The sequence below is a fragment of the Maniola hyperantus genome, chromosome 14 (genome assembly GCF_902806685.2).
Source record: "Maniola hyperantus chromosome 14, iAphHyp1.2, whole genome shotgun sequence".
Lineage (NCBI taxonomy): Eukaryota > Metazoa > Arthropoda > Insecta > Lepidoptera > Nymphalidae > Maniola > Maniola hyperantus.
In genome coordinates, this window is record NC_048549.1 from 34,484 (window position 1) to 56,792 (window position 22,309).

General features: G+C 38.7%; 1 long non-coding RNA gene across 1 annotated transcript; it reads right to left on the minus strand.

Moving 5' to 3' along the window:
* Window positions 1–15,751: 15,751 nt before the first annotated feature.
* Window positions 15,752–19,275, minus strand: LOC138403292 (uncharacterized). The gene is made up of 2 exons (XR_011237577.1): window positions 18,836–19,275; window positions 15,752–18,066 (listed from the first exon to the last, which is right to left on the minus strand). It is a non-coding gene; the product is annotated as an uncharacterized lncRNA (long non-coding RNA).
* Between the last annotated feature and the right edge of the window lie 3,034 nt (window positions 19,276–22,309).

Here is a 22,309-nt window from a genome sequence, read left to right on the forward strand (position 1 = left end):
GGGGATAGTATAACTAACTGATGATTACTGATAATAATATGATACCACAATCAAAACGCAAATAAATATTTTAAAAAAAAACCTGTATTTTGTAAAAGTTCACGATATAGGTATTGCAAATAAAATATCTGACTGACGCTAGAGGTCAACGAACGTTGCATAAGTAGGCCACTCGGTGTCAAAGCCGCGTCGTAGGGGCATTGATCAGAGTTTTACACGCTATCATTTGCGGTTTAAAAAAATAATAATTCACTAAAACTACAAAATGAGGCAAATGGTTATCGGTATCGGAATGTGTTGGTAACTTGGTAGTAGGTTTGTTAGCAACTCGTCCTATTCGCATGTTTAGACTTTGCATCTAAGTTCTCTCTTAACATATACCCCCATTAAGGGTCTTTTGAGTAATTACAACAGGATTATACAAACCCTAAATCTACTCAGACGAAGTAGCTGCATATAGCATCTTTCATATAGTCTGACTGACTTAATCATAAATTACAACGGCCGCGGTCTAGAACCTAATCAAGTTAGTGGCGGCGCAGCGGGCGGGCGGGCGGGCGGGCTATTGGGCGGGCGGGCGGGACACAAAAGAAGAAGATGAGCAGTACATGTCGTAATTCAGTGGCAGACACGGGCAGTGCGCCGCCAGGCTCTAATGAAATATCGTGCTGCGGCGCTGCTAAATGAATTAGATACTGTGAGCGCTCAAACATCCACACACGTGCCAACATGTCGGCCGCCGACATGCAGGCAAGCTGCAACAATCAGGTCGTGTAGCGGGCGCGGCGGTTTGATAAACCGATACACGTTGGTGCTAGAATAGCGACCTCGCTTCGGAAACTGCAGTGTTGGAAGACCCCCCTACAAGGTGGACAATCGATATCAAACGAGTCGCAGGGAGCCGCTGGACGGCGGCGGCGCAACACCATGGCGTATGGAAGTCTCTATAAGAGACCTAAGTCTATCGGTTGACGATGATGATGATGATGCGAACGAAAGCGCAGGTATCTAAATGTCAGGAACTTTCCGACTCAAAATACGCAATAGTTTGATTTATTTTAAAGTTGGCGTGTCTATGACACTATATTGGTATATGACACTATATGAATGTAATGTAGGTGCAGGATTCAGAAGTCAACAACACTTACTGTACAGTGTAGTCGCTAGTACGTTCATTCAATTGAAGCGCCTGATTGAGATTTCGAGATATGTACTACTACTACTACTACTAGCAACTAGTAGGTCATATTGAAAATTGTGTAAAAAGATGTAAAAAGTGACCTTGGCTACTTTTGATCCCAAGAGAGGGAAAACAAAGAGTTTCTGCGAGATTTTTTAAAACAAATGAACGCGGACGAAGTTGGAAGCAAAAGGTAGTTCCTCGCATTAATTGGTAAGTTGTGCTCATTATAAGTTACCAAGTACGAACGACGAGAGGTTTCGCTTCTCTCCCCTGCTTCACTTCGCTTCGCTGACCTACATACATGTGTGTAGTAGTTCTATCGATTTCTTAGTTATTAATGACGCAATTTTACTCAGTAAAGTAAGCTTTAGACGTCGGGAAGTCCGGAGTTCGATCCCGGGGACGCAACTTTAGTTTCTTGGGTTATGTGTATTTCAAGCAAATATTTGCTTCAACGGTGAAGTTAAACTCACGAGGAAACCTGCATGTTTAAGTTTTCCATAATGTTCTCAAAGCTGCGTGAAAGGTTGCCAATCTGCACTTGACCAGCATTGTGGACTACGGCCTACAACTCTCTCATCAACTCAGTAGTGGGCCGGCGACGGGTTGGTAATGACTTAATAATGAAAACTGAAACAGTTTATGTAAAGCATGAAGAGCAATTTCGGAGCCAGGCGCAAGCGTGTCCCCGCAAATCATCGTCAGCGAGCGTCACGGCCGCGCGGGGTGGAGGGCACGTGGGGGGGATGAATTATAAATGGAGGTAATCCAGCAGCCGGCGGGAGAGGCGGAGAGGCGGAGAGGCGGAGAGGCGGAGAGGCGGAGAGGTCATGTTAGCACAGTTAATTGTCTGGTTCGCCTCCGAGCGCCGGCCGCCCTACAGTACACGCTGTGTACACACTGCGTGTACTGTGGTGTGTACTGTAGTGTGTACACAGACACGCTACACGGAAATGATGTTTTTGTTCCGTTTCAATCAACTTTTTTCTGTAAACACTATACGAGTCACTTTTCTGTAAACACTATACGAGTCACTTTTCTGTAAACACTATACGAGTCACTTTTGGAAGGTGTTTTGTTCGGTTAGTTCTGTGGTTGGCTGAAAGAGAACTTTATGCAAAGTTCTTTGATTGCGGTCACAGAACTCAGAATGAAGATAGAAATGAAATTGTTGCCGCGCATATTATGTACAGTGACTCATCAGTCAACGTCATTGTAAATACAGACGTTCACATACACATTACATACGTATAATAAACAAAACCTACGAATATAACGTTACAGTTCAATTTACATTTCTTTGGATGATGAGAGAGGTAGTTATAATATCATTTACGAATTATTTTTGTGTAAATGAGTTGCTCGAAATTGACGACACGACGTTCCTATACTAAAGATTGCAGACACCATATCTATTATCTTATTTATTGTTCCGTGGCCGTCATATAATCGTTAAATAACTTTTATTTAGTATGAATTTATTTGATTTACTTTTCAATATTAAGTATGATTTCAATCAAAGTACTTTGTTCAACTTGAAATGAAAGCTCAATACGATGCTACCAAAGTCCAGGTTTTCAAAGTTGGCACACCTTAAAATAATAACGGAGGTACACAATTTCCATTTTTCGCATTAGTATTAAAGCAGACATTTAGTTAGCTTGAATAATAAACAGACTGTAAGTAAATACGAGACACTGCGAACTAACAGCTAACAGCTAACAGTGTGAGGCTAACAACTTAACTCAATAGACACGCCACAGACAGACGGCGTAGAACATAAAGGTTAAAAAACTTTCAAAACTTCAAATTTTTTGAAAAGTTAAAAGTGTAAAAGCGTTTCCACTTCCTATCTACTGATGAAAAACTAAAAAACAGGCAAGTTCGAGTCGGACTCACGCACCGAGGGTTCCGTACTACAGAAGTAAAATAGTAGGAATCAATTTCGTTAACGAATCGCAAAACTTTGTTTGTAGAGGCTTATTGTTAATATCAATAAAACTGATAGAGCAGTCATTTTATTTTTTCTGTAAAATATACATAAACCTCAATTGACCATAATTATTTCAGATTTTCCGACTAAACTACACTTCGGAGTTATCTCCGAAAAATAATGAAAACGGCAACGAAGGAACGGCATTTGTTTTCTCCATTTGCACGATATACCTAAATCCAAATTTATAACATAAACATAAATAAAAATCTCTTTTTAAATGTACAGGTAAAGCTCTATCATGTTATGTTTAAATGTACAGGTAAAGCTCTATCATGTTATGTTTAAATGTACAGGTAAAGCTCTATCATGTTATGTTACCCCACTAACTGATATTATAGTTATGTTACTTTACAAGTATACATTGTTACCTATAGACCCTATACTTGTACCCAGTTATTGTACCCTGTAGGTTTTCTTGACAGACAGAGGGTCAGACGGACAGACAGATAGACAACAAAGTGATCCTATAAGGGTCCCTTTTTTCTTTTGAGGTACGGAACTCTAAACTGCGCGGACGCTAACTAGTTGCAGAAGTTATAAATTTGAAATGAACCGGAACGCGAAAATTTGCGTAAAATAAGTTTCATAATGTAAAATAACAAGTACCCGCAGTCTGCGTGTACCGGCGCCGCTCGCGTTACAAGTTTTAATTATAATGTGATGGAAAAGTTGCCGCGTAGCGCCAAAACAGCATTGTTTATTTAATTTAATTTAATTAAAAAGTTTTAACATTAATTTGCAACAAACAACAATAGGTATACCTACCTACTATAAAAACATTTAATGTTGTGTTCATACAAAGATATTCTATTTGACTATTTTTGATATTCTCGGGGTTCACAGTTCACAGTTCACAGTTCACACTAAGATCCAGTTTTTCGAAACTTTTTCCGAAGCACAATATTTATTTCACTAAGTAATTGTTTAATAAGTAGGTATTATAAGATAACTGTTGAGTGGTTGATGGGTAACCGTTTTGAGAATTTACACTTAGTAATAATAAATGCAACTAACTACAACTAACTAGTCCGTACATAATGAGTTCTCACACGCCATTTTAACTCTGGTTGTCAACTGTCATGTCACAAGTACTGTTTATCTTTAAAATAACGACTAAAATCGTACTTTTGACGTGACAGTTCACATTCACACATAAAGGTAGAATGGCGCGTGAGAACTCATATTGTACGCATTATATCTATAAGTACACTGACACACTGACACGGTCAAGTAACACGAAACAGGGAGAGCTAGCTTTTTGGCGACACACAGGCTCTAGGCTACTACACTGGGAGACGTCATGTCAAACAGAACAACCTACCAATTACAACCAGATCTTTAATACTAGAGTAAATAGGCATCTTCTAGGTAAACGCGTCCCATCTTAGGTCACATCATCACTTTCCATCAGGTGTAATTGTGGGCAAGCGTTTGCCTACAGTGATGTTTAAAAAAACATCCGCGTGGATGAAATCTCGTAAACAATTGGTATAGGGGCATCTCTCCCCTTGATTCACTTTCTATGCAAATAGTGTCGTGTCGCCGCGCGTGTCGTGTCCGGTGTCCGGCTCAGCAGCTCAGCAGCTCAGCAGCTCAGCAGCTCAGCAGCTCAGCAGCTCAGCAGCTCAGCAGCTCAGCACCAAATCTAAACTGAGATCGGATCTGGCTCATACTCATCGCCGGTCGCCGGTCGCCGGTCGCCGGTCGCCGGTCGCCGGTCGCCGGTCGCCGGTCGCCGGTCGCCGGTCGCCGGTCGCCGTGATGCTGTTATCTGAGCGGTGATAAAAAGGTGATTAAGACGTCGGCCTTCGGTAACGGGAGTCCGGAGTTCGATTCCGGCCACGAAACTCTAACTCTAACGTTAGAAAGTAGTTAAGTATATCACTTGCTTTAACGGTGAAGGAAAACATCGCGAGGAAACCCGCGTGCCTGAGAGTTCTCCATAATGTTCTCAGAGGTGTGTGAAGTCTGTCGATCCGCACTTGGCCAGCGTGGTGGACTACGGCCTCACCCCTTTTCAGTCGGAGTGAAGACTAGTGCTCTGTAGTGAACCGGCGATGGATTGATCGTGGTGATGGTGAAGACTACGTTCCTCTGAGACGCACCGTGGGTCGTGACGTCACTCGCCAGTATAGGTAGGTAGCTGTAGGTACTCTAAAGCTAGGCCACTGAACAACTATGTGCCTAAAGAGCTAAGCTATCTTATTCATTATCAAATACCGAGCATCGGAGCACAGATCTCTCTATCTTATAACAACTTTTAGATTCTCGGCCGAAATTAATAATCAATCTATCTTTAATCCGCCGATAAATTATTTAACAAGCTTGTTATTTATTCAAAAAGATCATACGATTTTCGTCAAATGACAACGTTGCGTTGTAAACTCGATAAGTAACTTATCGACAGATTCCAGATAGTATTGGTGGGCCTACTTTAAATATCAAATCAATTTGAATAATATTATAGGGTGTTATTATACAGGGTGTAACCAGAACGCTAGCAAAAACTTAGCGTTATTGTTATACTTACAATTTTGTAGTTTTAGTAGTTAATTTAGTATTTTTCAACCCGCAACGTACTTATAGCGTGCAAAACTCGGCGCCCACGACGTGGCATTGACTCCGAATGGCCTACTTACGCAACGTTCGTTGACATCTAGCGTCAGTCAGATGTTTTGTTTGCGTGTATTACTTGTAATGTATTCACAGTATCGTGAACTTTTACAAAATATAGGATTTTTTAGATGCGTTCTGGTTACAGCCTGTATAGACAGACCTCAGCGAATATTTCAGAAGCATGCTAGGGCAAAGAAGAGTAGCTACTATTTGGCAAGATCCTTCCAGAATATGTATTATCGTAGATAGAAATAAGATGGTGCGATAACACGGAGCGAAATAAAGTGAATTCCGCGCAGTGCTGGATGCTGGATGCTGGGTGGTCATTTATCTCCCGCACAAAAGAAGACGGATGCCGGCGTCTCGTGTCGGCGCGACGCCCATTGTGGACCCACTGCTACAATAAGCTATAGTATGCTGTTACAGCTGTAGGTAGTGTTTGAGATATAGCATCATTATCTATACAATACAATACTGCAGTAACTTGTTTTTCGCAAATAAATAGTTTTTGTATAAATGAAGGTTTAACTGATGACGATGACGATGCTTGGCGTTCGGAGGTCATCATGGGGTTCGACTGATTGCGTCATTGTTTCTAAATGGTATGGTGTAAGAAATAAGTTAGTTATAGCATTTAGACTTAGATCCGGACACATGCCATCAGGCTAGTTTCTCCCAATTGCGAAGAATGTGGTAAGGCAGAAGATGTCTCGCACTTACTATTGCGAAGTATGTGGTAAGGCAGAAGATGTCTCGCACTAACTATTGCGAAGTATGTGGTAAGGCAGAAGATGTCTCGCACTTACTATTGGCATGTGTTCGTAATCAGAATTTGAGAGAAGCACTAACGTGTCAACTAAATTTAAATTTTATGAATATTGGTATTTTTAAACTGTATTTTGAACAAACCTTCGAGCATTTCGGCAATGAAAGTGTATATAAATTTGTTAGTGATTCTCTCAAATTGATATAGTTTTAGGTTATGTAGTTTGATTTTAATTTCGTTTGTAACGATGGGGCTGGCATATAGATTATCTGTAAAAGCCCCTTACAAAATAACAGATTAAAAAAAGAAAAAAAACGTGTTTCGTGGAAATCCATAAAAAATACGTATCACGTATCGGTGACCAAGTGTGTTCTTTTTAATTTATTGACTAGTGCTTGGCTGCAACCCGCCCTGCCACCTGGCGGCAAGGGATGGCGCAGGTCCACATGGAACACGCTTGTCTACAAGATGCCTACTTATTTACTTTACACTTGGAAGTGCCTCTCCCACCAAAAACATTTCATACTGTAAAGGTTGCCAAGACTCACAAGTTCATAATGCGTTCACTGGTCAACAGTTGTAAGACTCACAAGTTCATAATGCGTTCACTGGTCAACAGTTGTAAGACTCACAAGTTCATAATGCGTTCACTGGTCAACAGTTGTAAGATCTCCACCACATATTTCCCTAAGTATGTTTGTATGCAATTCCTAGCCTATATACAAAATGTCAGTCTTCTAGAACTCCAGGAAGCACCTAGAGGTTTTGATGATCTTCTGGGAGTCACGAAATCGACGTAGGTATTTCAGATATTAATAAATCTGAAACCATAAAAGCTAGATTGATACTTGGTTGGATGGATAGCTAGATGGATTTTTAATGAGTTGGCTGAATACACTATATCCTGAAACTTTCAGATTTCTAGCGCCATCTAGACCGAAGCTATGGCGGTCCGAAAATATTAAGTTACGACGAAACGCTTCGAGAAAAGGTACGCAGTGCCCCGTCCTTTAGTTTGGCTCGTCTTCGCGTCGGTACGCACGTGCCCCCTGATAGGAAACTGATGCCGGAAGGGCGTTGCATACTCTAGCGGTTCGAGTTAGAAACAAGGAGGCAAATCGCTTCGTACGTATCCGTGGAGTTTCGGCTACGTATGGGTGGTCGAAAGTGGGACCTTGACAATGCCTTGTCTTGTTCAGTCAAGAGTTCAGTCTGAGTCTTGTTCAGTAAACACGGTGACGCTGCCACGGCCATGCTGAGCGTTTGTTGTATGTCGGCGTGTGGATACGATAACTTCTGCACAGGTATTGCACTGACATTGTATAGCTCAAAACATTTTCTGTTTTTAAAAATATATGTTAGCTATGATAGTCATTAAACACAACGCGCAAATATTTAGGTTACCGAAAGCGCGCTCCAGATCTCCCCGGCGCGGAGGCCATTAGCAAATAATTATACTGCATTTCACATCAAAATATACTTCAATACTAAGTACTGCAGGCGGAGCTCGAGCAGCAGGCGAGTACTTGCACTCAAGCCGAGCATTGTGGTGCAATGTTTATATACCTACGTACCTACTCTAACATTCATTAAAAGATAATAATTAAATAATATCTGTCCCGGCTTTACTCACGTGTGTAGTCGACGTTAGCCCGACTAGTTTCGAACCCATACGGGGTCCTTTTTCAAGGGAGTCCGTCTGCGCACGCGCCGCGGTTGTGAGTACAGTCGGGACAGATATTATTTAGAATGGAAATCACTCGCGGTAGTTTAAACGCTATAATAATTAAAGTTTATTTTATTATTTTTGCTTTATTCTATATCTATGTTACTCTATTAGTTAAATAAGTTTGCATTTTTTTGTACTTAAAGTGAACTTTTTTCTTTTGGGAAAATTAACTCTTTAAACCTAATGGAAAAGGGGTAATGACCCACAGAAATGAGGAAAAAAGAGAGAGAGAGAGAGATAGTGTACCTCCACGTAATTGATTTATTCGTAGCTTTTTACGTACAGATACTAAGTCTGCTTGAAAAAGAAGCGACTAACCGACGCGGTGTCGCTTGCTTCCATTTCCTACTAACATTGCTTATTTGCATTGGGCTTTGAAATCATCAGCTAGTCAGTACCCTTATCATAAATGCGAAAGTGTGTTTGTTTGTTGGTTTGTCCTTCAATCACGTCGTGCAACGGATTGACGTGATTTTTTGCATGGGTATAAGTAGATAAAGACCTGGAGAGTGGCATTAGACTACTTTTTATCCGGCAAAATCAAAGAATTCCCACGGGATTTTTAAAAAACCTAATTCCACACGAACGAAATCGCGGGCATCAGCTAGTCTATTCTATAAATTCTTTAGAATCCATTGTTTTAATATCAGCTGGGTTGGTAGAGTTCCGCATGTCACTAGTGTCGGGCCGCGGCGTCGCGCGTCGCTCGCCCGCCAGGCGCGACGCGCGACGCGCGGGCCGCGGCCCACTTGCGCGCCGGAGTGTGCCTAATGTCCGGGGTAGTGGCCGCTTTATGGCGCCGGCGCCGCGCCGGGGAGAAGTTTAGTGGCTCGCGCCATTCGGGAAGTAGGTTTATGGCGCGTTTATGGCGCGCGTGTCGCACCACTCGAGGCGAATCTTTGGCTCCGACTTGCAATACTAGATAATAAAGCTTCAATATTTCAATTGTTGGAACAAATATAAACCGCTATAGCTTATTGCCGTGACGTCGTCCGCATGGAGTTACGTTTTTACGGTTCCGTAATAAAATAAGAAACCTTTAAGAAACTTCACTTGCGTGGTTTTTAAGAATTTCATGGGAAATCGTTGATTTTCCGGGACCAAAAGTCCTGTTTCCCTCCCGAGGGTGCAAGCTACCTCTGTACCAAATTAGCCCTAAAGAACTATCAGACAGACAGATGTACACCTTCGCATTTACAAAAATATTAGTAGGTATGGCTCAGAGTGGGAACATTATTAGTGTGTACCTACAAGTCACGTAAGTTTCCACAAACTACGCGACTACGAGCTGGAAAACTGTTCCAAGTTAAAGTTATGTTGAACAATACTTGACACTGAGTGCTGTTACTTTCTTGTTCAAGCACATACATACATACATACATACATACATACATACATACATACATACATACATACATAATACGGGGAAATGAGGCAAAGATGAAATTTGGGGCATTGTGTGCTGACAATGGCCCTCCCCGGACCACTCGTAATATCCACCTGCTACCTAACTACTCTACACGAGGTTAGCACGGCTTCGCTATCGTACAGTTTGTACAATACGTACCTACACTAATGTTCACCGCGATCAACCCACCGCCGGGTCACTACAGAGCACGGGTCTCCTCTCAGAATGAGAAGTGCGGATGGCAGACTCCACATACATTTGAGGACAATAATGGAGACTCTCAGGCATGCAGATTTCTTACGATGTTTTCTTTCACCGTTAGCACAAGTGATGCTTAAATACTTAAAACGCACAACTCCGAAAAGTTTGAGGTATTCGAGATCGAACTCCCGATCTCCCGATTAAGAGGCGGACCTCTTAACCACTAGGCTATCATGGCTCTAAAACGCCTTGCGTTGTTATAGAACCAACCGATGTAGATAGTTTGGTATTTTGATTAAAATAACAATGACTCAAGCAATCAATGTAAAATATTAGCAAACAATGAAGAGGGGCTTATAAACAAATGATCTAGGTGTACCGTTCCCCCCACTGTACGGTAGCTACACTGCGACACTCCCACAGCACATTACCTCATTGTGCGGCCACATTGTACACAATCCCTCACTTAGCATTGCTTCTGGAAATTAACCATTAAAAGAGCACGCTCTCAAATTACACACGCTGGAGCTCCGTGTAGGCGCCGGCGGCCATTGTGTTCAGGTTATACTGTTGGGCCAGTAAGTGGCGGGTATCCTCGATTAGACTCATTAAGAGTGCTCTCCATGCTCGCTCCGAGTCGAGCGCTATTGTAATCAACATTTACGGGCGGGACATGATCGATTTATCTCCCCACTAGCTGATACCCGCGACTTCATCCGCGTAGATTTAGGTTTAAAAAATCCAGTGGGTCCTCCTTGATTTTCTGGTATAAAAGTAGTCTATGTCACTCTAGAGGTCTTTAACTATATCCACGCAAAAAATCACGTCGAACTGTTGCGCCCTTCGCGCCTCTCTACCCGCCTTCTAAGATATCTCCTAAGATATTATTCTAAATGAAATCATGCACAGGGCAATTTTGGTCTAAATTAAACACTTGAGATGATGAACCATTTTATTTTGATATGGATTAACAATATAAAAAACACCTTCGAAACTAAAGCTTTTCAAAATCATAAAAATGGTTATTGTGAGTAAAAGATAGATATAATATGCTGGCGGACTTTTTTATAGAGCTATTTAAGAGGAACAATTCCACCGAACATTATTTTCCTATTTACGAAGCGCACAATTTTCAATCTTCGTAGGGATCTTTTATCGTAATTTTCGTGGGGAATTTTCTTTCATTCTTTCTTTCCACCGAAATGACGTAGTTTTTTAACGAGTGGTGGAATAGTGCATAATTTGGGTGGAGCTAAGAGCAAATTCATTGTGTGGTGTTTGCCGACAAGCCACTTGGCCTGTGCTCAGTGCTGCAAGTGTTCTAGCCGCTACAATACATTCAGCCTGCAGCTAGTAGCTACGTGTGCCCTAACCACATAACCTAACTGCGGCCGGCCGTAACGGCCGACGCGTGCTCACTTAGTTAGTATTCTGTGTTGCTAGTCAAGTAGAGATGAAGTATGTAGTTGTAATAAAAACCGGACAAGTTCGAGTCAGACTCGCGCACCGACGGTTCCCTACCTTGGAAGGTTACGTGAAATTTAAACTTAATAATTAATTTATCTCCAAATGCAAAAAAAAGTTTTTAATTGCTAATGTGATTTATCTACAAAATTTGTTTTAGGATTTTGCCATTTACCAAACATTTGCCAAGTTTCATGATTCAAGGTCAACGGGAAGTAGGCTGCCCTATAGGTTTTGATTCCCTTGTGTTAGAAACCAGGTAATAAATCATTATAATTTCTATAAATAATTATATACTATACAGATGACTAATATAACTCATTAAATATAATAATAAGAAAACATTTGATTGAATGAATAATATTGCACTCTTACGTATACCACCCATTCAATCAAATGATTTCGACAATACATTTCCTTAAAGTGTATGGCTAATTAATGTAGCTTACTTCCTAAGGTAGCTTGGTCGTCAAAATTAATAAAATTATTTATCAAAGTAGCATTACACAATTTTGGTTTGTTAAAACATTAAATATAATAATAAGAGTTCATTTGATTGAATGAATAATATAGCAATCATACTTGTCATTCATTCAATCAAACACTATTATCAATACATGTCCTTACATTGTGAATTTATTTAATTTAACATATTCATTAAGATAGTTAATTCTTAAAGTTACTAAAATTATTTATCAAAGTAGCATTACACATTTTTTGGTTTGTTAAAACATTAAATATAATAATAAGAGTTCATTTGATTGAATGAATAATATAGCAATTATACTTGTCATTCATTCAATCAAACACTATTGTCAATACATGTCCTTGCATTGTGAATTTATTTAATTTAACATATTCATTAAGATAGTTAATTCTTAAAGTTACTAAAATTATTTATCAAAGTAGCATTATACATCTTTGGTTTGTTAAAACATTAAATATAATAATAAGAGTTCATTTGATTGAATGAATAATATAGCAATCATACTTGTGTCAATCATTCAATCAAATACTATTGTCAATACATGTCCCTACATTGTGAATTTATCTAATTTAACATATCCATTTAGATAGTTAATTCTTAAAGCTACTAAAATTATTTATCAACGTAGTACCGTACGTTTTTTCTTGTTAAAAATGTAATTAAGATATACTAATGATGTATCCAGATGAATGAACAAAACTAACTTCACGGCATACCATAAGTAGCTGAATTCATTCAATATAAACGTTATAAAAATCTGTGTAACTCAATAAATAGCAGAGTGTGTACTTAAATACGAACAAATAAACTAGTCCAAGAAGTCTCCAAGTTGTTTTCCTCGTGGTCACCCATCATCAGAAGCCGGGATACTCTGAACGCAGGTAATAAGTGCTATTCTTTCATTTTTATTATTATACAAAAACTGTTCTGAACTTTATTATTCCGTTTCTTAAACCCTATTTACGAAAATCATTTTGTGGTGCTAACTATGGATGTACCTACCCAGTACCCACCGTCTTAAAGATTACTTACAAAAATAATAAGGAAGCCTGTCTTAACTTATGTAGATTTCCAAATTATAAAAGTTTTTAAGCTACCGCCATTTTTATTATTTTTTATTATTGTAAATTGATGTCCAAATAGTGAATGATTTTAATCTACCTGCATTTATATCGATTTCCATGTTTTAAACCAGCCGTTTTTATGAATTTGTCTAATCTAACTACATGATATCGATAATTTTTTTTTTTTCTCTTTCTCTCTCTCTCTATATTTTCATGTGTTAATTGGTTCATTTTAATCTATATAGATTTTAAATTTCTAAAAGTTTTATTAATCTACCCGCATTCATGGTAATCAATGTAATTGATTTTCATATTGATCCATCCGCTTTTATATCGATTTCCATGTTTTAAGCCAGCCGTTTTTAATGAATTTGTCTAAATCTTACTATATAACAGCGATTTTTTTTCTTCTCTCTCTTTCCTTTCCCAAATATTTTTGGAAGATCAAAATATGTCCGCAAATTTTTATTATTCTTTTCAGCTATGGATAAGGAACTAATTAGGGAGTCGATGCCTCGCTCTCGAAGCCCGATTCTAGGGGCACATCGTGAAAGGCCAACGGTACACTGTTCACCTCCGTCTGGCGAGGGGGTGCAGGCATCAGAGCGCGAGTGTGGCCATGATGCATTGACTGGTCACCATCGTAGCCGCAGCCGTCGATCTAGCTGGCGCCGCAGCCGGCAGCCCAGTCAGCGCCGCAGCCTGCAGCCCAGCCGGTGCCACAGTCGGCAACCCAGCCGGCAGTCCATCCAGCGCCGCAGCCTGCAGCCCAGCTGGCGCCACAGTCAGCAACCCAGCCGGCAGCCCAGCCGGCGCCGCAGCCGGCAGCCCAGCCGGCAGCGCAGCCGGAACCGCAGCCGGGAGCGCAGCCGGAGCCACAGCCAGGAGCCCAACCACCGCCGCAGCCGGCGCCGCAGCCGGGAGCCCAGCTGGCGCCGCAGCCGGCGCCGCAGCCTGGAGCCCAGCCGACACCGCAGCCAGGAGCCCAGCAGGTGGCGCAGCCGCCACCGCAGTCGGGAGCCCAGCCCGTGCCACAGCCGGCACCGCAGCCGGGAGCCTAGCCGGGGTCATAGCCGGGAGCGTAACCGGGAACCCAGCAGGGAGCAACCAAGGGAACCAGACCAGTTTGGTACGTCGGGTAGTGATAATAATGTTAACATGAAAGAGTTTATAAATTTTATGAAAGGTTTTGTTGAATCCGGTCGATCACAAAAATTACATTACGATAAAAACATAATTCCTGAGTTTGATCCAACAATAAAAAGTCATAAAATTGAAATGTGGATATCTAAAGTTAATGAGTGTGCTAAAATATACAACTGGAACGACCAACAGACAGCCCATTTTGCACTTCCCCGATTAGTGGGTCATGCCAAAAAATGGTACGAAGGATTACAATCGATCAATCATACTTGGTTAGAATGGCAAAACTATCTTAAACGCGCTTTTCCCTCAGAAAGTAATTATGGGGCACTGCTATCCGAAATGTTAGATAGGCGTTATAAACCAGGTGATTGCCTAGATGAGTACTATTATGACAAAATGGTATTATTAAATGCTTGTAACATTTCGGATAAACGAGCAGTTGATTGTATAATTTATGGTTTAGATGATAGGACCTTAAAGGCCAGCGCTTCTTCTGCTAGATTTAGTCACCCTGAAGATTTGCTAGGATTCTTGAAAGATATGTGTAGGGAACACAATATTAAAAATAATGCAAAGTCTCAGAATTCTTCGCAAACTTTGACTAAAGTTATCTGTAGTAATTGCAAAAAGGTTGGACATATGTTCAAACAATGTAAACTACCCTTAATTTGCCACAATTGCAAAGAAATAGGCCATATTAGTCGCGAATGTTCTCGACCAGTAGTAACATGTCAAAATTGCTTGAAAAAGGGCCATAAAACGGAAGATTGCTATCAAAAAAAAGATGTCAAACGAAATCTAGTAAAACCTACTAATGAAAAACGTACAATGGCTATAGAATCAAAATGTAGTCCTCATAATAAGTTTTACAAAGAAGTTTCGATTAACAATAATAATGATAAACTTACAAGTTTCATAGATTTTGGAAGCGACTGTAGTCTGATTAGGGAAAACATGTTAGCAAAATATAACTTGATTTTGGAAAAAGATGAAGTTCCGGTGATTAAAGGTGTAGGAGAATTGTTTATCAAACCTTTAGGTAAAACAAGGTTTAATTTAAAATTAGGAGAGGTACAAGCTTCTATTGTTGCATATGTTGTATCCTCTGAACAACTGCATGTCCCTATTCTTATTGGGCAAAATTTTACCGAGCTTCCACATATTTTGGTAATAAAAACTAACCATTCGTTGGAACTGATAAATCGTGATATTCAATCTGAATTAACAACTATAGACCACGAAGTAAGTTCTACTGTAAAGTTACTAGTTGATGTTGATATCAAAATTGACAAAACCAAAATTGAGGCGTGTAGTTGCAAAACCCGCTAAAATACTTTTTTTAACTCCCCTTTTACACTTGAAAAAAACTTGTAACGCTTTCTGACTAAACAAACGCAATCCTGTTAGGTATTAAAATTATCGTTGGAGGATCGGAAAACAGGATATAATAAATCTATAGGCAATATTATCTTTTTTTTTAAGTTATCGGCGAAAGTAAATTCATTGTAGAGGAATTTGAAACTCACTCATAGTTATAGAGGCTTATGACATTTACAGATGACATTTAAGGGGGTTTTGCAAGGAACATTATTGAGAGCTACTATAACGTTTGGATAGTGTTATGCAATAAATTTTAGTATGAAAACTTGAAAATTATAATTAGCCAACAGGAAAATAATAAAACACATCAATATTATTGTTGAGGAGTTTATTACATAGAAAAAAAAAAACAAAAATTCTATAAATTCAAAACACGTGTTATAATGCATACATTTTCAAAATGTATGAAATTAAACAGAGTACACCGTTAAGCATATTATACAAACGAAAATTTATGTAAATCCTATTTTTATATTATAAATGTGAAAGTTTGTGAGGCTGTATGGATGGATGGATGTTTGTTACTCTTTAACGCAACAACGCATGAACCGTTTTGGCTGAAATTTGGCACAGAGATAGATTATAGTTTGGGAATACAGACAGGCTTTTTATCCTGAGAATTACAGAGTTCCCGCGGGAATTAAAAAACCTTAATCCATGCGTACGAAATCGCGGGCATCCTCTAGTGATAAATAAAAAAGCATGGATTTGACTCGCTCCAGCAATGCACGGGGCTGCAATTATTTAAACAGTATGGCATAATATTAGTGTAAACTAAACATTTGAAAAGAGCAACTGCCAAGTTTCTTGCTGGTTCTCCTCGGTAGAAACGGCATTTTGAACCAGTGGTAAATTATTATGACGATTCAAAAGCACTTGTAAAAGTTTCTACACATACGAACTTATCTCTTCAAATCCGCCCTCACACAAGTCACACGCGTCTACGGAATCATCATTGTCCTCGATCCGATTGTCTAGAAACAGCTGAGTCTGCGCTCTTTCTTGGATTTTTTTATAAAATTCTAAGCTTTCTACTTCTTGCCAGTTGTTGCCAAAGTGGGTCGACAAGAGTTTGACGACATCTTGTAGCTTCGATTGCTTGGGCACGATTTTGTGGGGTTGAATCAGTACAGGTTGTATATTTATAATTTTTTTATTTTTCTTTGTAATTATTTTTTTTTCGTTTAGTTCACTGTTATAATTTACTTCTCCCTGTACTAAAATATTGTTTGTTTTTGTCCGGGTCAAAAAAAAGCGCTTGCTTTTCATGAAAGGAAAATGCCAGCTGCTTGTGGGTTTTATAACTGACTCATATCCCTTTTTCCAGTCGTACACTGCAATATCTGCAAGACCTGTGCATGTTGCGTTTTCCTCCAATACTGAAACGTATTCTAAAGGCGAAACTATCACCTCCTTACCCTTAAGGGTTTTTTCTATTTTTGCAAATACCCGGTCAGGAGGAATAAACGAGTGGCCAACGACAGGGAATACTAATTCCACTTTTTTAACATGTCTTGGAGCCTCCGTGTAAAGCCACTTTCCGAGCATAGCAACCATACCTGTGTTTTTATTCTGACCAGAACACCCATCAGATATAATTCTCAAAATTGTTATTCGTTCATCAAAACTCAGTTTCTGTAAGAAATGGTAGACTGCGCTTATAATTTCGTTACTTCCCTTGGCATGCGTTGTTTCATCCCAATAGTACGAGTGTACATTTTGTTTAGTTAGTTTTGCTTTCGAATTCCCCAAAACTATGGCAAAATGATAAAAGCTGAATTGCCGGCTATAATATGCTGACTGGTCAGGTAATTTCGGCAAGGCCTGATTTTTTTGACAGTCGAATGTAATAGTTTGAATGTGCTCACTGTCATTTTGGAGAATTTTGTAAAATGCTTTAAATTTTAGACGGTGAATCCTTTTCTCAATCATTAACTCGTTTCTTTTAGATGTTTCGGGTTCCGATTTTAAACGTTCATCTATTGCGATACAAGTCGAGCACACATCTGTTCTAGGGGACCCAAAACCAATATTGTACTGCGTGTTAAATATCTTTCTGAAAAAACTTTGCTTAACATGGAGCGCTGGTTCACGAGCCTGGTTGTAAAGGCGCCACATTTTTCGAATGTTTAACTCCGGAGAAAGATACAGTCTGTGAATATTTTTCGATCGGCAATAGTGGCTTTCCTGTCCTTTAAATGATTCTATAAACCACTGTACCGAATATTTTTTTGCTTCAAACTTTACACTATTTCGGTCACCACCTCTATTTTCTGTTGGCATCGAACCACCACTCTCATAGAATCGATTCAGGACACCTTGAATACGGTCTTTTTTAATTAAAAGTGCTGCTGTAAATGTTTTTTGACACACAGGAATATTTTTTCCATCCTTTCCGAGAATAGTGTATTTTATTGCTTTTTTCCTTTTACTGTTAGCTTTGCCAGCTTTAGCTTTAGTTACAGAGCAATATTTTAACAAAAAGTTATCTTGCGATAATTTGTTTGAGCATCGATAAAAATTTTTGTGAAACTTTCGGATATCTTGACAAGTTAGTTGACTGCAACGAAATGCCTTTTGATCATGATTGCACTTTGGAAATTGAGGTAATCCAGTGGGCTTGTACCTAGAAAAAACATATAATCTCTAATTAATTCTCAAAACAAAAGAGTTGGACTCAAACACGAAGGGTTCCGTACTATCGTACAAGAAATATCACTTTTTAATTTTTTTTATTTTCATGGCGGCCATTTTTAAACTTTTATTATTTGTTATTATAGAGGCAATAGAAATATACACTCTGTAAAATTTTAAACTCTCTACCTATGATGGTTCACGAGATACAGCCCGCTGACAGACAGACAGACAGACGGACGGACGGACGATTTAGATTTTATAAGTAGGTACACATTATAGGTAGGTAACTAGGTACATAAGCAAAACGATTAACAAGCTCATTATTCATTCAGAAAAAATATAGAAACAACTAGCTTCTGCTCGCGGCTTCACCCGCGTGAATTTTGGTTTTGTAAAAATCCCGCAGGGACCTTGGATTTTTATGGGATAAAAGATAACCTGTGTGTTAATCTAGTTTATAGCCTATCTTCATTCCAAATTTCAGCTAAATGAGTTCAGAGTTGTGAAGAAGTAACAATCATACACACACATACATACAAGCTTTCACCTTCATATTAATTAGGTACCTATTGAAGGCGAAAGTTTAGTGATTATGATTAAATAAGCTGTTATTCAAAAATCGAGCTATCTATAATATACAGCAAATATCAAATCTGTTCAGCGTGTAACTCCCGGCCACTTTATTGTTTCTTGCAGCGCTTTGCATAACACCATTTTTTGAACAAAATAATATAGAATCAGGTCAACTTTTTACTCACCGTTTATCACGAGCCACTTCACGTTTCCACAAAGCTTTATTGATAGGACGTTTCCGTGAGTGTTTAGGGTCACATTTTGTCACTAACTGCATCATTTCATCCATTTTATGTTTTTAAATTCAATAAAACTCGATTACACTTTTTCACTACTCAACACAAATCGCCATACTGTTTGTCAGGTCACGTGGTGCGTACCAAGCTCTGTGATTGGTCGATTCTGTTTTAGAGGAGTTTGAAATTCACCCATGTCATTATAGCGGATTTTGTTACCAAGCATGAAGTTAAAGTTATAATTTAGTGCTGTTATAGTGGGATTTGCTCGGAAATGAGTTATTCACCTAATAGAGATTTGAGAAACCTATCAGGAGAAATCAAAAAGTCGATTTCTATATAAAATCGTTTTAGCGGGTTTTGCAATTACACTTCTCAATTATTCCTTGTTATACTGAAGAGGTAAAAGAAGCAACTTTGTACGTCCCAACTAGTTATCGTTGTTATTTAGGCGTAGAATATTGGATTCAAGAAGGGATATATAAAGTTAACAATAGTAAAGTTTCAATTATAGTAGTCATACCCTCAGGGCAGCTAGAATTTAAAAGAGATACAATATTATCTCGAGCAAAACTTATCGATACCGTGGAGAAAAAGAAATCGGAGTATTGTTTACGCATTCAACCTTCACAGTTTGAACCGATAAAAAAAAAAAAATCGACATTAATCCTGAGTTGTCTCTTTTTGAATCTGAACGAATTCATAATTTAATACAACAATACCGTAACGTATTTGCCCAGAATCTTTCGGAATTAGGATGCACAGACTTAACTGAAATGGACATAAAACTCTCAGATCATACCCCAGTAGTCTATAGACCGTATAGATTAAGTCATAAGGAAAGGGAAACAGTACAGGATATGGTTAGTGAACTTATTAGAAACGACATCGTTGAAGAGTCAACATCACCATATGCAAGTCCTATTTTATTAGTCTCAAAGAAAACGGGAGGTCAACGTTTGTGTGTTGATTACAGAGCTCTAAATAGAAAAACAATTAAGGACCGTTTTCCCCTTCCACTCATAGAAGACCAAATTGATCAATTAAATGGAAGTAAATATTTTACAAGTTTAGACTTAAGCAGTGGCTATTACCAAATACCATTGAAACCGGATTGTAGATATTTGACAGCCTTTATAACACCCGATGGTCTGTACCAATTTAAACGCATGCCGTTTGGGCTCGCGAACGCCCCATCTGAATTTCAGAGGACAATATCCAAAGCACTGTCATTAAAAAAATCTTTTGTCGATTCGGAAAATAAATTTGCTAGACCAGCCTTAGCATACATGGATGATTTAATAATAACCTCTAGAGATTTTGATGAAGGAATTAATAAATTAGAGAAAACCTTTCAATTATTAAATGATGCCAAATTAACTTTAAATGTAAAAAAATGTCATTTTTTTCAATCTAATATTAATTACTTAGGCTATGAGATTAGTTCCGAAGGAATAAGGCCTGGCGAGGCTAAAATAAAAGCAGTACGTCACTTTCCTTGTCCAACGAATGTACATGAAGTTAGACAATTTATAGGACTTACAAGCTACTTTCGAAAAGGAGACTGCCCACCACTGGTATCGCTATAGATATAGCTGTACACCGAAATGGTGAAATTAGTAATTCCTGTTTTTAATTTTAAAAAACATTTAAAATGTTACGAAATAAAAAAACAGCCGTATAATTAGAAACTGACCGAAATAAAAGTAGTTGTTTTGTTCATTTTCCTGACATTAGCAAAACATGTAGTGACGCGAATCAAGGAATCGATAAGCTTAGGTCGATTATGATGACGTCTTGCGATTCCGATTATTACTTTCATGCATCAATCCTTATTACAATCGCAATAATTGTTGTGATTGGCTGAATTTTTGGTATTCTTGTTGCAACAATGCAAATGCATTATAGGCAACAGTAAGCACGCCTCAACCAATCAGAAGTGATTGAGATCGTTACATTGTAGCGGACATTAATTAACAAAATCGAAACAAAATCGAGCCCCTGTCGTTATTACAATAGTAATAGAATTATTATGTTATAGTCCGCGACAGGTTGAGATGGCAATCGGGGTATGAGGTGAGGGGACGCCCCGCACACCCACCCGCATTCGCACGCACCGATTAAACACGGGGGGTGGGGGCGGGTTGCGTTCCCTTCCCGATTGTCATTTCAACCTGTCGCGTAGGTACTATAATATTCATATTGCAATGCATTGTAGCAAATAGTGAGCGTCAACAAATAGGTGATTGCGATCGCGACATTGTAGCTGTAATTTCACCGTAATCGAGAGGTTGTCGAATGTCAAATCTAAATGGTGATTCTTCAAAAAAAAGATCGATTTTTAGATCGATTCGAATCGAAATCTGAGGAACGGATTAAAAAAAATCGAGGTCTGGAATATTTATTTCGCAAAAATAAATCTTCGATTTTTTTCGATACCTATATTTTAATTAAATAGTTCAATTGAATTAAAGGTAAAACATGCTGTAAATTGTTTAATGACATCAAATAATTAGGTACTAATCATATTCTAAAACCCTTTTTTAAAATAATATTATACCAATGTTACCCATGTGTAGTATGTTTAATATATGTACTTATTTTATTTTAGTAGTTGTTTACTATTTTTATATTGCTTCTTTTTTACTCTGTTTGCGTGAACTCAATCTAAAATAAAGAAGCAAAAATCGGAACGTAGATCGATTTTCTTGTCACAAAAATAGATTCTTTGAAAATCGATATCGGATCGATATGACATCCCTAATGTCAAATAAATTGTTTGTTTTTAATTCGTTCTCTGTGGTTGTTCAGCTAAAGCACAGAACACTATTACTGCTGTTTTATTTTTGTTTAATCACTATTTAATAATTAGACAAAGTGATCTAGGAATCTACAGACGCCTAGTTAGTTGTAGACATAGATAATACACATATTATGTTATGGAAAATCCATCATGTCGGTGTGGTAATTTGTTCCTTCCGGGACTCTTTGACTTTTGGATCTTGGAATTCACCTGCACCAGTAGGTAAGTAATAAATAAATAATTATTTGGTTTATAAGAGTGTTAGGGCAGAGTGAACTAAAGTGAGGAAGCTCTCGGCTTGATTCTGAATCGACGATATGTCAAATAATAGGTTAAGGTGACGTGAAAACGGTAAATCATGGAAAATAGGGCTACATTAGAGCTATTTGCGTGATGTCGAAGCCTCGACGTTTTATTAGAAGTAACCTAACTGTCGTGACATGTGGTTAGAACACCTTTTGAGAACATTACGGAGAACTCAAGCGTACAGGTTTCCTCACGATGTTTTCCTTCACCGTTAAAGAAAGTGATATTTAATTGCTTAAAACGCACATAACTAACAGTTGAGTTGTGTCTTTGTTTGTGTTGATTGTGTGAGTCGTTGTATCTTATCATTATTC